The following is a 16,196-nucleotide window of genomic DNA, read 5'->3' as shown; positions in this document are numbered from 1 at the left end:
CACAAATATGTCCCTTCTCCCTAAGGAGCAAAGAATTTGTACCCTCCATCAGGCACCCCAATACTTGGGACCTGAAAGAGAGAAAGGATACCCCAAAATGTCTGGTTTTAAAAAACAATGGGGCTTGTATCCAGGACTCCCATGGAAATGCAGACTATACTCCTAAAGGGTTTACATGCAGATTCACTCACCCTGGGATCCAGCACAATAACAGCAGTTTGAAAAGCACCTAGATCATATATGAAAGATATTAGTTTGCTAATCTTAAAGCATCTTCCAGAGGCACAGACCTACTGGGACTCTCTCTGAAAAAAGAGGTGCTGGCTCGTGCCATTTTCACAATCTCCCTCTACTTTGGTAGCACCAGTGGGCATACCTCACCTCTATGCTCACCATGGTCCCGCTAAAGCCAAGATGTGTGTAGTCTACATAGAGGACACCCCCTGAATGCCTGGTTCCAGTGGCCAATGGGGCTTGCATTTCTGGTCAAGTCAGAAACAATTGGAGAGACAATTGTTGGCAGGCTACCACCCCCAAGGCCCTACACAGATAACAGACTGAAACACACCCTCAGTGTTTCTGTGAAAAAGGCTTATTGTCCTGGAGCTTCAATCTGAGCGTCCAGCTTCAGACTTACCACACAGGTAGAGGCTATAGAAGTGCTCTCAGGGAATGTGGGCTAGGGCATGCTACCTTTGCACTCCCTCTCTACCTCACTACAACTCATCAGTATCCCCAAGAAAGGAGCTCATTACACTTACCCGGAACCCCAATTTTTTTCCAACTGTCATCAAGGGGTTATCTCCAAATTGCAACTAGACTGGAGACCAGCAGGGTTTGTGACTATGGTCCCACAAGATGGTATATATTGCATTCTTTAAAAGTTGCTGGCAGAGGGTTTGCCTTCCAAGCAGCTGGAAACTAGATGCCAAATGAGAACCCTCCCTCTAGAACACTGACAGGTTTTGCCTCATCCTCAACCACTGAGACCTATCGGAAATTAATCAGGCTAATTAGACAATTACAAAGGTTCAAGAGATAACCAAGAGCTAGGTAAGGTTAAATGATAAAGTTGAACTGCTACATAAGGCCAATCTTGAAGTCTCCTTCAAGACTGAGAGAGAGTGCTGTTTCACATATTAGATAGAAACAAACAGAGAGCCAAGCAAAATAAGGAAACAGAGGAATATATTCCAAAAGAAAGAACAAGATAAAACCCCAAGAAAAAATCTTAATGAAATAGAAATAAGTAATTTACCTGATAAAGAGTTCAAAGTAATTGTCCATAAAGATGCTCACTAAACCTGAGAAAAGAATGAATGAACACAGAAAGAACTTCATCAAAGAGATAGAAATATAAGAAAGTACCAAACAGAAGTCTCAGAGGCAAAAAATACAACAGCTGAATTGAAAATAGATTAGAGGTGTTCAATAGGAGACTAGATGATGCAGAAGGAGGGTTTTGGGGTCTGGAAAACATAGCAATGGAACTCACCAAAAACGAAACAGAGAAAAAAAAAAGAGGGAAAGAGAGAGAGAGAGAGAAAGAGAGAATTTTAAAAAATGAAGATAGCTTAAGGGACCTATAGGAGAATATCAAGTGGCATAACATTTGCATTATAGGGGTCCCAGAATAAGAAAGAGAGAAAGGAGGAGAACATTTACTTGAAGAAATAATGGTTGAAAACTTCCCTAATGTGGGTAAGGAAACAGACATCCAGATCCAGAAGGCCCAGAGAGTTACAAAAAAGATGAACCCAAAGAGAGCCACACCAAGACACATTATAATTAAAATGTTGACGGTTAAAGATAAGAGAATCTTAAAAGCCACAAGAGAAGAATAACTTGTTATATACAAGAGGACCCCCATAAGCAGGTTTCTCAGCAGAAACCTTGCAGGCCAGAAGAGAGTGGTGTTGCAGGACTTTTTCTCCATTGGTACCCACGGTTCTTGGTCACACCGCTTCAAGAAAAAAGAGGTAGACCAGACAGAGTGATGGGCAGCAAAGCAAGGTTTACTGATAGCAAATTAAGTTTGAATGCATTCTAAAACTCTACATGTTATCCCCCCACCTCATGTTTTATATTTTCCAACCACAATAATATGAACCTAGAAATCAGTTATAAGAAGACTGGAAAAATCACAAATATGTGAAAATTAAATGACACACTACTGAACGGCCAATAGGTCAATGAAGAAATCAAAGGAGAAATTAAAAAATACCTTGAGACAAATGAAAATGAAAATAAAATATCAAAATCCATGGGATGCAGCAAAGCAGTTCTAAGAAAGAAGTTCATAGCTATACAGGCATACCTGAAGAAAAATCTCAAACAATCTAACTTTATACCTAAAAGAACTAGAAAAGGAAGAACCAAAGGAAGCTCAAAGTTAGTAGAAGGAAGGAAATAATAAGATCAGAGCAGAAATAAATGAAACAGAAATTAAAAAGACAGTAGAAGAAATCAATGAAACTAAGAGCTGGTTTGTCAAAAAGATATACAAAATTGACAAATCTTTAGCTAAACTCACTAGAAAAAAAAGAGGCTTCAAATAAATAAAATCAGAAATGAAAGAGAAGTTACAAATGAACCAAAGAAATACAAAGGATCATAAGAGACTACTATGAACAATTATACACCAACAAATTGGACAATCTAGAAGAAATGGATAAATTCCTACTAACATACAATCTTCCAAGAGTGACTCATGGATAGAAAGTCTGAAGAGACTATTAGTAAGATTTTATCAGTAATCAAAAACCTCCCAACAAAGTTCCAGGACCAGACAATTTCCCTGGTGAATTCTACCAAACATTCAAAGATTTAATACCTACCTCAAACTCTTCCAAAAAAAATGAAGAGGAGGAAAAGCTTCCAAGCTCATTTTATGAGGCAAACATTACCCTAATACCAAAACCAGACAAGGACAACACAAAAAAAGAAAACTACAAGCCAATATCCCTGATGAACAGCAAACCAAATTCAACAATACATCAAAATGATCATACACCATAATCAAGTAGGATTTATTCCAGGGATGCAAGGATGTTTCAACGTCTGCAAATCAATCAACATGATAAACAACCTTAACAAAACAAAGGATAAAAATCATATGATTTTTTGTTATGTTTTTATGATTATCTCAGTAGATGCAGAAAAAGCATTTGACAGAATTCAACATCCATTTATAGTAAAAACTCTCAACAAAATGAGTATAGAGTGAACGTACATTGACATAATAAAGACTATATATGACAAACCCACTGCTAACATCATACTCAGTAGGGAAAAGCTCAAGGCTTTTCCTCTAAGATCAAGAACAAGACAAGGATGCCCACTCTCACCACTTTTATTCAACATAATATTGGAAGTCCTAGCCAGAGCAGTTAAGCAGGGAAAAAGAATAAAAACATCCATACTGAGGGGCGCCTGTGTGGCACAGATGGGTAAGCATCTGACTCTTGGTTTTGGCTCAAGTCGTGATCTCAGAGTAGTGAGATTCTCTCTCCCTATCCCTTTGCCCCTCTTGATCACTCTCTCTCTCTCTCTCTAATAAATAAATTAATCTTTTAAAAATAAAAAGCATCCAAATTGGAAATGAAGAAATAAAACTCTCACTATTTGTGGCCAACATGATTTTAGAAAACCCTAAGGACTCACAGAAAAAAAACAAAACAAAACTGTTAGAGCTAACAGATGAATTCACTAAAGCTGTAGTGTACAAATTCAATATATAAAAATCTGTTGCATTTTTATACATTAACAATGAATGATCAGAAAGATAAATTAAGAAAACAATCCCTTTGACAATTGCATCAACAAGAATAAAACATCTAGGAATAAATTTAAGCACAGAAGTGAAAGATATGCATTCTGAAATCTATAAGACATTGAATAATGAAAAAATATTTCATAATCATATATTAGAAGTAATATTGTTAAAATGTCCATATTACCCAAAGCAATCTACAGATTCAACACAACCCCTATCAAAAGCCCAATGGGGTTTTGCATTTTTCCCAGAAATAGAAAAAAGAATCCTAAAATCTGTATGGAACCACAAAAGTTCCCAAATAGCCAAAGCAACCTTGAAAAAGAACAAAGCCAGAAGCATCACACTCCCTGACTTCAAACTATATTACAAAGCTATAGTCATCAAAAGTGTAGGAATGGCATAAAAAACAGACAGATCAATGGAACATAATAGCCTAAAAATAATCTGATGCATATGTGGTCAAGTAATTTATGACAAAGGAGGCAAGAGTATGCAATGCGGAAGGAACACTATCGTCTCTAAATGGTGTTAGGAAAACCAGACAGCCACATGCAAAAGAATGAAACTGGACCACCATGCCATATTCCAAAATGAACTCACAGTGGATAAAGGACTTGAATGTAAAATATGAAACCATAAAAACCTGGAAGAAAACATAGGTGGTAAGCCTTTTGACATCGATCCTGGATGATGCTTTTTGAGATTTTCCCAAAGGGCAAGGGCAACAAAAGTTAAAATAAAAAAAATGGGACTACATCAAATTAAAATGCTTCTGGACAGCAAAATGAGAGGGCTACTACTGAATGAGAGAAGATGTTTGCAAATCATATATCCAGTAAGTGGTTAATATCTGAAATGCATAAAGAACTCATACAGCTAAGTAACAACAACAAAAATCCATCTGATAAAAAAAGAAAATGGGCAAAAGATCTGAATAGACATTTTTCCAAAGAAGATATATAGATGGTCCGCAGGCACATGAAAAGATGCTCAACATCACTAATCATTGGGGAAATGCAGGTAGAAACCACATGAGATATCATTTTGCACCTGTCAGAATAACCATTATTAAAAAGGTAAGAAATAACAAGTGTTGGTGATAGTATGGGGGAAAAAAAGGAACTCTTGTGCAGTTGGTAGGAATGTAAATTGGTGCAGCCACTATGAGAAACAGTATGGAGGTTCCCCAAAAAATTAAAACTAGAACTACCATATATATGATCCAGCAATTCCACTTTGGGGTATTTATTCAAAGAAAATGAAAACACTAACTTGAAAAGATATATGTCCCCCTATGTTTATTGCAGTATTACTTACAAGAGCCAAGATATGGAAACAACCTAATTGTCTGTTGATGAATGAATGGAGAAAGAAGATGTTACATATATCACACACACAGAGACGTATACATAAACACATCTATCCATCCATGCAATAGAATACTACACAGCCATAAAAATGGAATGAATTCTTTCCATCCAAGAACATAAATGGACCTTGAGGGTATTATACTAAGTAAAATAGGCTAGACGGAAAGACAAATACCGTATGATTTCATCTATATGTGGCATCTAAAAGACAAAGCAAATGAATAAACAAAAGAAAACAAAACCAAATTCATAGATACAGAGAACAGATTAGAGGTTGCCAGAAGGCAGAGGGTTAGGGTGGATGAATGGATCAGGGAGGTCAAGAGGTACAAACTTTGTTAAAAATAAATAAGTCATGGGGATATAATGTATAACATGGTGAATATAGTCAATAATGCTGTACAGCATACTTCAAAGTTGGTAAGAGAGTAAATATTAAAAATTCTCATTACAAGAAAAAAAATTCTGTGACTCTGTATGGTGACAGATGGTAACCAGGCTTCTTGTGCTGATCATTTCTCAATGCATACAAATATTGAATCATTATGTTGTATACCTGAAACCAATATAATGCTATATGTTGATTATATTTCAATAAAAAAAGAAATTATCTTTTTTAGAAATTCCTTCTATTAGATTTCCCCTCACATATCAGTGTCCAGAACTAGATTATATGGTCACCTTGGCTGTGAAAGAGACCTAAGTTTACTTTATATAAGATGGGAAGGCAGCAAAGGATAAAAGGGTGAGGAATGGTTTTGGGGTAAGAAACAAATAGTGTCTGATATACCTTAACCACAGAAAGTTCAATACATCTTTTTGAGAACATAACCCCATATCTTACAGTGGCTGTTTATTCACATTCTTACATGATTCTATTTTTTGTTTAAACAACTATAGCAAGGTGACCTTAGCGGCCCAGGACCCTGTCCAAATCTCATCTGGGTCATGAAGATTATAAGTTGGTTTTTAGATGTACCTCAGTCTTATGCATTGTTCCAAAAAAAGTAAACGCCATTCTCTGGAGTTCAAAGCATTAGCCTCACCATGTAAAGTAACCAAATCCTACCAACAAAATTTTTGGCTTTCCTTTTAAGACTTTGGTCTCTTATCTTTGGAGTTATTTTATTGTTACGGCCTCACTGGTATACACTTGCTAAACTTGCCAGAGGGCAAAAGTTTACATTATATAAATATTCCTCCTATTCCTTTATAAATATAAAGAGTCACTTAAAGGTGACTCTCCACTCATTTGTCTCTACAGATATATCTGAATCAAGGTGAATTTTTATCTCTGCTTTCAAGACAAAGCAGGTGTTAATGATTCTCCCCCTTTCTCTCAACCCTTCAAAACAAAATCATTCCCGTTTAATCTGGGCATTTTATTAGACATGACGCACTTATTAAGCCATTGTCTTTTTGTGTTATTGACAAAACAGAATAAAGGAAAACTCAATCCTAATTAGTCATTGAAACCAAAGACTCTTCTTCCTCTCCTCGTCTTGCCCCTCAGAATCCAGTAAGAGGCAGAGTAACTCTGTCCATATGTACATGGCAGTGGCTCTTGTCCACAGTCTCAGAAGGAATTCTAAACATAGACTTGAGGAAGTTGGTATGGTAGTCACATGGAATAATAATTAGATTATGCAACCCCCATAGAAGCCTCTGGTGTACTTGATTAATCTTGCGAGGCCCTAGGAAATGTTTCCGGAATCATAAAACAAAAACATATTGGCCATTCTCAACTTTGCATACTGAATCCAAGGAGCTCATTTTCTCCTAAGCCAAGTAGGAAATATCTAGGGAAAAAATTAGGAAAGCTATATATATTACTTTTCTCATGGAAGATTTAGACTCAAATTCAGGGATAGTGGGAATCAAGGTCTCCATATAGTCATGGGAAACCCCACCAGTTTTTTTTTTTTTTTTTTTTTAAGCATTACCAGATGTTGGTTCTGTTCTGCTTATGCAAAAACTTCTTTAACTTCTTCCTGGCACTGTTTGCCCAACCTCAGTGACAGCAAGGGCAAATCTATCTCTCTGGCTCCCTTACCCCTAACATTGTTTCTTTCTTATAGTGGGAGTTCAATAAATAATAGTTTAATAAAATATGAATTTATAATATTTTAAAATGTCATATTTATACAACATCATACAGAAATATTTCATTGAATAAATAGATAAGGGTAGCAGTTTATCCATGCAATAGGATATGTTGGGTGGAGAAAAGGAGGGCAAGCAAAATGTCCCCTCAAATTCCAAATATACCTCATGCAGAAGAAGAACTTTAGCTTCCAAATCTACAATGAAACAGGATGCCAAAGAAAGGTGACCTTCCTTAAAGGCACAACCGTAAAAGGTGAAGGAAGATGACAGGTGCTTCCAATGACCTTAGAGCTGAAAGAGTTTCTTGAGGCATATAGAGAGTCTGTGTCTAAAATAAATGTGATGCTTAATGGATTTGATATACATTGGGAACCAGTGGGGAAACGTTTCAAGTAGTTTGCTTTCCAAACCTTTCTTGGTAAAGTAAAGAGTGAGAATGTGTCACCTAAAACCGAAGCAACTTGCTTCCCTTGGCAGCAAAGTCAATCTCTATTTATAGAATGGGCATGTTCCTGAGCCTTAGCAATTTACGTTTCTTTTATTCTCAGAACAGATATCAGCCCAGTGAGTCTCAGTTCGTGTGCTCGACATATTTCAGTGTTATATTGCAAAATAAGACATTCTTTCTTTCCATGTGCACTGAGTTTTCAGGTGGGAGTTCTCACATTGTAAACCTATCAGTCAAATCTAGCTACTGTGCCCACAGACCCTATCTCCTTTGTGCACTGCACATTTAACAACAGTGAAACATGCAGTCCCTCCACAGAGGTAACAAGGCCCTGGCTAAAGAATCCACAGAGCAGCAATAACTAAGAGCTAATAGTTTTGAATATTTTCTGTTATTAGTGTACATTTCTCAGGATAATCTATAGGAAATTCCAGATGGGTTATCACTAGTTTCCTTTTTACCTATAGAACTTCAGCCTAACAAAAATAATGCTATTCAAATCATTTTTACCTGACCAAAATGAAAACTATTTCAAATGAAAACATTCTTACTAAGTATATGGTAAAATATGTCATTGCAAACTCATGTCACAATTTTTTGAATGAAATAACAGAAAAAAATAAGAAACCAAAACTTTTTAAATCTAGTTCCAGATACTATCCTTTTTCTTTTTTACTTTTCAGTATGAAATTTAAAAACCATTGCCTACTTTATGCACATTTTGGAAGATTTTTCTAAATTGTATCAAGTTAATTGCTATACATTGTTTCACAAAAGACATATATTATTATTCTTACCCCTTTTTATTTTTTGGATTTCTGTTTAGATTAACTGTTAGCTGTCAAAATACTGTGACAACCAGGTAGTCTAAAGATATTAAGACTTAAACACAAAGACTTTTCTCTTACCCAAGTCAGTTTCTTCAAGGGTACATGGAATATTTTATTTTATTTTATTTTTTAAAAGATGTATTTATTTATTTGAGAGAGAGCGAGTGTGCAGAGGGGAGGGGCAGAGGGCGAGGGAGTGAGAGTCTTAAACATACTCTGCAATGAGTGGGTAGCCAGACTCAGGGCTCGATCCCATGACCCTAGGATCACAACGCTAAGATCACAACCCTGAAATCAGGGCCTGAGCTGAAACCAAGAGTTCACCACTTAACCAACCGTGCCACCCAGGCGCCCCTACATGGAATATTTTATTTTTTTAAAGATTGATTGATTGATTGATTGATTGATTGATTTGACAGAGAGAGACAGATAGCAAGAGCAGGAACACAAGCAGGGGGAGTGGGAAAGGGAGAAGCAGGCTTCCTGCTGAGCAGGGAGCCCGATGTGAGGCTCGATCCCAGGACTCTGGGATCATGACCTGAGCCGAAGGCAAATGCTTAACGACCAAGCCACCCAGGCACCCCATGGAATATTTTAAATAGAAGATACTTAAGGTCTTTCCTTGTTCTAAGAATCAGTGAATAATTCACATTACATGGAAAGCTATGAGATTTTTCTGTGAAATCATTATTTTTACCTCTGAGCATCACCTTCACTGTGATAGCTAGCCTCCAAAGATGCCCCCTCCCATAAACTACACTCTCTTGTTACCTTCTTTTAATCAGTAGAATGTGGTAGGAGTGATAATATGTGACTCCCAAAGCTAAATCATGAGAAACCAAGGCTTCAAGCTGGGTACACAGGAGGACTTGCTCTGGGGAAGCCAGCAGCCATGGAAATAATTCAACTGCAGTAAGGTCACTATGCTGTAAGAGGCGCCAGGCTGCTCACATTAAGAGGCCAAACCGAAAGCAAAAGATAGCCAGTCAGTTCCCACATCAGCTGAGGACCAGCCTTGTAAGGGAAAGAGCTAGCATGGATATTTACCCTAATTGGGCCTTCAAGATGACTCTTGCTGCAACTGAAATCTCCCACAATTATATGAGAGATGTGAACCCAAGTAACTCACTGTGAGAGAAAATAAATTGTTGCAAGCAACTAATATTTGGGGGTGCTTTGTTACACAGCAATAGATAAACAAATACTAACTAACTACATTTTTAATCTGTGTTCTTTATTAGAGTCCTCGTCTATCACATTGATATATTTTTCCTCTCATATATTACTTTTTCCTTTTATTTTTTTTTCCAGTAATGATATGCCTCACATTTTGAAAGACACGTAAAAAGGTGGCCTACTGGGTAGTAAATCTCCTGTACAAAGATTTCAGAAAGCCTGGCTTCTAATCTTCATTTCACACAGTAGTTGACTTTCCCATGACTTTAAGCAAGTCATTGCATACTTTTTCTGAATCTCACTGTAGAGTGTTCCCGTAATTATAACAGAATTTATTGCGTTGAAGTACTTAATAATGCCAAGAAAGAACGACAAAACTAAGAACTGAAAAACTGCAGACTCCACTATAAAGGACAGTTTTCTGTAACAGAAAATTTTAAGTTCTCTGCTCCATCCCAGAACATTCAATGATCTACTTGATACTCATAAAGCTCATATTTATATCAGCCATCTCTTCATTTTAAAAAATGGTAAAAAAAATGACCTTATGTTTATCTCAAATGTTAATGTCACATTTAATTACATAGATAAGAAGTTGTATCTGATTCTATGTGTAATATTAAAAATCCTTATCTCAATAATGGTGATTAAAAAATAGCATGTTTTCCAGTTACTGTACTGTACATATTTAATTAAGACCAACTTTTCTAAGTCCTGTCACCCCATACCCTTTGGGAAGTAGAGGAAAACTCTGAATTCTGTGAAGGATTGTCAGTTTGATGTTTAGAAAGAATGGAGAATTACAATATTTGCAAACATATGCAAAAATATGCAAAAATAGTACTGAGAGGGATAGAGCAGACTGTGGAAGCTAAAGAAATTGCTTGGGGCTTCCCTCTGGGTCAGGCTGCCTAGATTTTTAAGACACCCCTTGGTCACCAATTTCGTGGGGAGATAATAACAGCAGCTAGGGCCCAAAATATACACTATTTTGTTATGGTAACGCAAATGTGGGTTTGAATTTTGAGTAGCATTATTGATTGGATAGGATAGAGTAATAGTGAAGTGAGCTAGCTGATCACATCTGTGATGGCTTATAGAAAAAGAAGGGTGAGTTTCCTTTTAGGCGTAGCTCATCTGAACGGCACAGGACCTCCAGTTATGCAGCCTGCTGCTGACCACGGCTAAAAACAATGTTCTCTCAAGTCAGGCTAGAGTAGCACTTTACTCCTAACTGCAGACATCAGTCCTACCCCCTTTCTTCTCCACTAGCATGCCAAGCTGGCTGTAGGGAAGATTGTAAGAGTGCCATTCTTGCCTCCCTCTCTGGATGGAGGGGTGGATGGCAGTGCAATGTGTATGCCCAAGTCACCACCCAAAATAAAATCACCTAAAACATTTCTTACTAGGTAGCTAAATAACTTTCCTATCATCCTCAGAACATAAGAACTCAAGGAGCTACCCGGTCCAGGTAGGATCCATCCCATCCCATTTCCAGTTATGCTCATTAAGCTCAGCATAGCGGAAGAAAGCCACTTCCCTCCACATTGTCCCATCCGAGTGGGGAACGACTCAGCACCATCGCACCTTTAAGAACAAGGTACAGAATAGAGGTTAGACAGCTAAATTATAACTATACATGGAAGATAGACTACCAACTTTACAGAAATATTTAATTGATTTTTGACATGTGGGGGGAAAATGAAGTAATTGGTCCTTAATAATTAAAGCTAGAACATATAATTGCATGCAACAGTTTCTGCCATGATTTTTTTTTTTCCTTTGGAAGGAAGGAGGGAAGGGTTTGCCTGAAATATATGCCTGGTGATACATATATTTAAAGTTACTTGCTAGCGTTTCTATTTTTAACCTCTCAATGTAGGTTAAAGCTGTATATTTTTTCACTTTTTAACGGCTCTTAAATGAGTCTGTTCTCAAACACTAAGGATAAAAATTTTAGAGTACAGAACAAAAGTGTTCCTGTCAGTTGCTCTCTGAATATTAATGTAGTAAGCTTATTGCTAGATTGTATGATTAAAACAACAGATTTTAATAACTACCAAAACCATAAAAGTTATGTTCATATGTCTGCTGGTCTAAATTTATGTTTATTCAACACAGAGAGGATGTTTCTATACTTACAGCTAGACAGAGAAAAAAAACAAAAACTTTCTTCCAAACTAACATCGTTTGCCAAAGTACCTGAAGTGAAAGCATAAGAGATATTTTTATATTTTATAGCTAAGATGCTTTATAATATTTGAGTAGAGTGGTGTTGAGTTTATAATATTTGAGTAGAATGGAGTAAAATGGGGAAAAAATAAAATAAACAATCAAATGAGCAGTTGCCTGAAAGATTGAGAAATACTAGATTTTTGTAGGCTCTCAGAGCCTTTAATATACTAATATAAATTGGTAATCTCCAAGAGATGCATGCAGTATAGAGGGTTTGCTAAACATATTTGACAAAATTCTTGTGCATCTGTGCATTATGGATGTGTGTGTATGTTGAACATTTGTTAACACATAAAATAAGTATTTTTCTGACTTCACAACTTGAAGGAAAATGCTGGTACAGAATAGGATTTATGGAACCATATATTATTTTACACACATGCACACACACAACTCCCTTAATAGCAAAGTGAATACCTATATAAAAGCAGTAGTTCTTGAATTACAGAATTTATATGAATCATCAGAATAGCTGTTTTTAAAATTGTGGTTTTGGAGGCCCCTGTAAATAGAAATTCTGATTCAGTAAGTCTTGGAAGGGACTCAGAAATCTATATTTTTAATAAGCATTCTAGGTAATTCTAATGCAGAATCCCATGTGTCTCACTTAAAGAAACACTGATCTAACATATTTCTAATAAATTTATTTTTTGCATATATGTCTGTATATATAACAGCCCAATATTATAAAATGAGTAAAGATGAAAATGCATTATTAAATTTAGGGAAAGGAAGCATTCTCCTCCTCATGTATTTTCCTACTTTCTTCTACCATTGTTGAGGAATAGTAGAGATCCTGTTTGGCTGGGACATTTTATTGGCCATCGTGCCTGATTAAATATTGAATGCATTTAGGTTTGGCCTTTTAAAGCATCCTAGCATGCCTCTGCTCAAAACAAGCAGCCCCAGGCACTCATCATGAAGTCTCTACTTGCCCATTTATCACCAGTCCTCATCTCTAGAATTGGGTGGTATGGAAGAAAAGAGGGAGAGAAAAGTAAAGGATTGGCCTTTTGTTGACCTTTGATACCAACTCAATTTCTGCCCCACCCTTTTCTCCCCACTGAGTATCAGGGATACTCAACATTAGAGTAATTTCCATCATAGCTGTAGAATTCAAATACCCATGGTGTATTCACCTTCATTAGGGGATTAGTTTATCTATGAACAGTAACAGAGGAAAGATGGCTCTCATGATATGGGGAATGGTTCATCCTTTGGGTAAAGGCGAAGAAAATCTAATTGAATTCATTACATATTCAAAGACTACAAATATAGTCAAGGACGTATACCCCTGAGCACCCCTATGCACATTTTTTAATCCACTCATTCATCAGTGGACACTTAGGTGGTTTCCATGTCTTACCTATTGTAAATAATGTTGCAGTGAACATGGGAATGCAGGTATCTTTTTGAATTACTATTTTAGTTTTCTCTGAATGAATACCCATAAGTGAAATTGCCAGATCATATGGTAGTTTTATTTTTTAATTTTGGGGGGCACCTCCCTACTGTTTTCCATAGTGCTTGTTTTTAATATTTTTATTAATTTGATTTTATCATAAAAGTAAATAGGAGGTTTCTGGGGCAGAGATCAAAATTGTTATAACTTACAGCAATAACTGCACCAGTTTTGGGGCACCTGGGTGGCTCAGTCAGTTAAACATCTGACTCCTGATTTTGGCTCAGGTCATGATCTTAGGGTTGTGAGACTGAGCCCTGAGTTTGACTCCATGTTCCATGCCCTGCACTCAGTGAGGAGTCCACTTGAAATTCTCTCTCCCTATCCCTCTGTTCCTCCTCTCTCACTCCACCCCCCAAAAATAAATAAATATTGAAACAAACAAACAAAAAAACTACACCAGTTTCCCACATCCAGTGCTCCACAGGTGAAACTCTGAGAGGAGAAAAGTCCTGAATTTAATCTGGGATTTTATATAGATTACTGCTGAAAGAGGGAGTAAAATCTTTGTTCTCTACCCATTTGCATTTCACTGGACTATAAAAAACTTGCTGCCTAGCACTTGGTTGCATTTCCCTTTGAAATATAAAGACACAAGGAGATAATTCTAAATCTCTCCAGAGATTTCTAGCTTTTCTAAACCACTCTTTAACTTCCAAGGCTCATCCTTTATCTCAGTGCTAGGAACATTTGCTTAGAAAGTTTAAGTATGTAGAGACACTAAAATATGCACTTCTTGACTGTAATTATTTATCTTTGAAATGGCTAACCACTCATATGACAATCTCAAATCCACTTCTTCCATTTTACCAGCATTGTTCTTGCTAGAACTGAGCCAATGGACACCTTTCTGTCCTTATTTACTTGATTTCAGAGTTGTCCTCTAGGTACCTAAAATTCAATGAGCCCAGTTCCTAAAGTCATAGACTACTTTCCAAAATCTGCTCCTTATTCAGCATCCTTTACTTTAATAAATGGCATCATAGTCCACCCAGATGCTCAGGCCACAAAGCTTGATGTTACATTGACACCACCTTCTTCATCACCACCAATAAAAAACCAATTCTGTCAGTTGCAGCCATGTCTCTACACCTCCATTCAAGTTCCCAACATTTCTTACATGTAAATTGCAAAAACATCCCACTGGTCCATTACTTTTATCCTGAATCCATTCTGCAACTCAAGTGATATTTAAACAAAATATAATTTTAAATAAGTCACTGCCTTAGTTATGGCATTCCAGTCCTACAGGAAGTTAACTCAAGCTCAGATTGCACCAGCAGGGCTCCTTGAGATCCAGGTAAAATTGAGATACTCAACACTTCATCATCTTTCTTGACTTTTTTATTCCAAACTGTTCATTTGGTGACCTTAGTCTGTCTGCTGTGTGACATTGACCATAGAATGACACTCAGCCTCTCCTCAGATTTTGTAATCAAACATTCCTCACAACTGTAATTAAGAGCAGAAGTTTTAGAAGTAGTCTTCTTGAATTTAAATTTGCCTGTCTACTTTCCATATGTATGACCGTGGACAAATTAATTAACCTTTCTGTGCCAGTTTCCTTGTCTGTAAATGAAGATAACAATAACTTTGCTATGATGAATAAATTAATTAGTACATGCAAAGCAGTTAGAATTGATCTTGACACATAGTAAATATGCAATAAATGTTTGCTATTTTGCTTATTACCATAGCTTATAAATAGACATGTTTTGCTTAGTATGTAGTATATTAAAAAAAAGAAAGATATATATATATATATATATTTAGACAGCCTTTGCCCTCAGATATCCATAGTTCCCAATGCATCTAATTGTTTTGTTTCTGTCTCAGCCAACCTTATTCATATACACTGTTTCCCCAGTCTCTAATTTTTATTTCTTAATATTGGTATAATTTATTTTACCCAAGATATTTTGGAAAAGACTGAAGAAGGGTTTACATCACAGCAATGCAAATGATTTTTAATGAAAGAAGTTGTAGAGTTTCAAAAATCTCACCTAATCCCAGACTTTTGCCATCTTGCTTGTTCCCCTCTTTCTCTCCCCTTCCCATATCTCCATTACTCCTTTTCTTCTTAGATTAACCTGGAAGATCCCAAGGATGCAAGGACACATCCCACCAGTAACCCTGCTAGCCATTCACTGTAGATGATCCTCTTCTAGTCATCTTTCTTCAAATGGTGAGGAATCTGCCAGACTACTGGGATATGCCCACCTTTAGGTGATGCTCTGGTACTCAGAGTTCAGGAACTCCCTGCCCAGATAGTCCCTAGTTCACTTTCAGGGGTTGGGTAGGCTTTTTTCCCTAGGATAACTCTCATAAGTATCTAAACTGGAATGCCTGCATGCTTTTATATAAGATTCCTCATGATATTGGTAGGAAGATATGGGGGATGATCTGAGAACGGAAGCTAGGGCTCAAATATTGGCTCTCTTTGTGCTGTCATATTCCAGCACAGAATTCCCAGAAGTCCAAGAATTTTTTTCAAAAGACTTATTTATTTGGGAGAGAGAGAGAACATGAGCAGAGGGAGGGGCAGAAGGAGAGGGAGGTAGAGTCCTCAAGCAGACTCCCTGCTGAGCACAGAGTCAGACGTGGGGCTTGACCCAGGACCCTAAGATCCTGACCTGAGCTGAAATCAAGAGTTGAAGCTTAACCGACTGAGCCAGCCAGGTACCCCAGCCAGAAGTCCAAGAATTTTAGATTCAAACTTGTTTCTTCAAGTTATTATGAAGATATACTGATCAAGGCAGGATAATAGAGCATATTATATACCAATTTGTTA

Source organism: Eumetopias jubatus, unplaced genomic scaffold (genome assembly GCF_037043125.1).
Source record: "Eumetopias jubatus isolate StellerSeaLion01/CBP00866 unplaced genomic scaffold, mEumJub1_p1.0 scaffold_8, whole genome shotgun sequence".
NCBI lineage: Eukaryota > Metazoa > Chordata > Mammalia > Carnivora > Otariidae > Eumetopias > Eumetopias jubatus.
The sequence above is the reverse complement of the archived record's forward strand: the minus strand, read 5'-3'. Positions refer to the sequence as shown.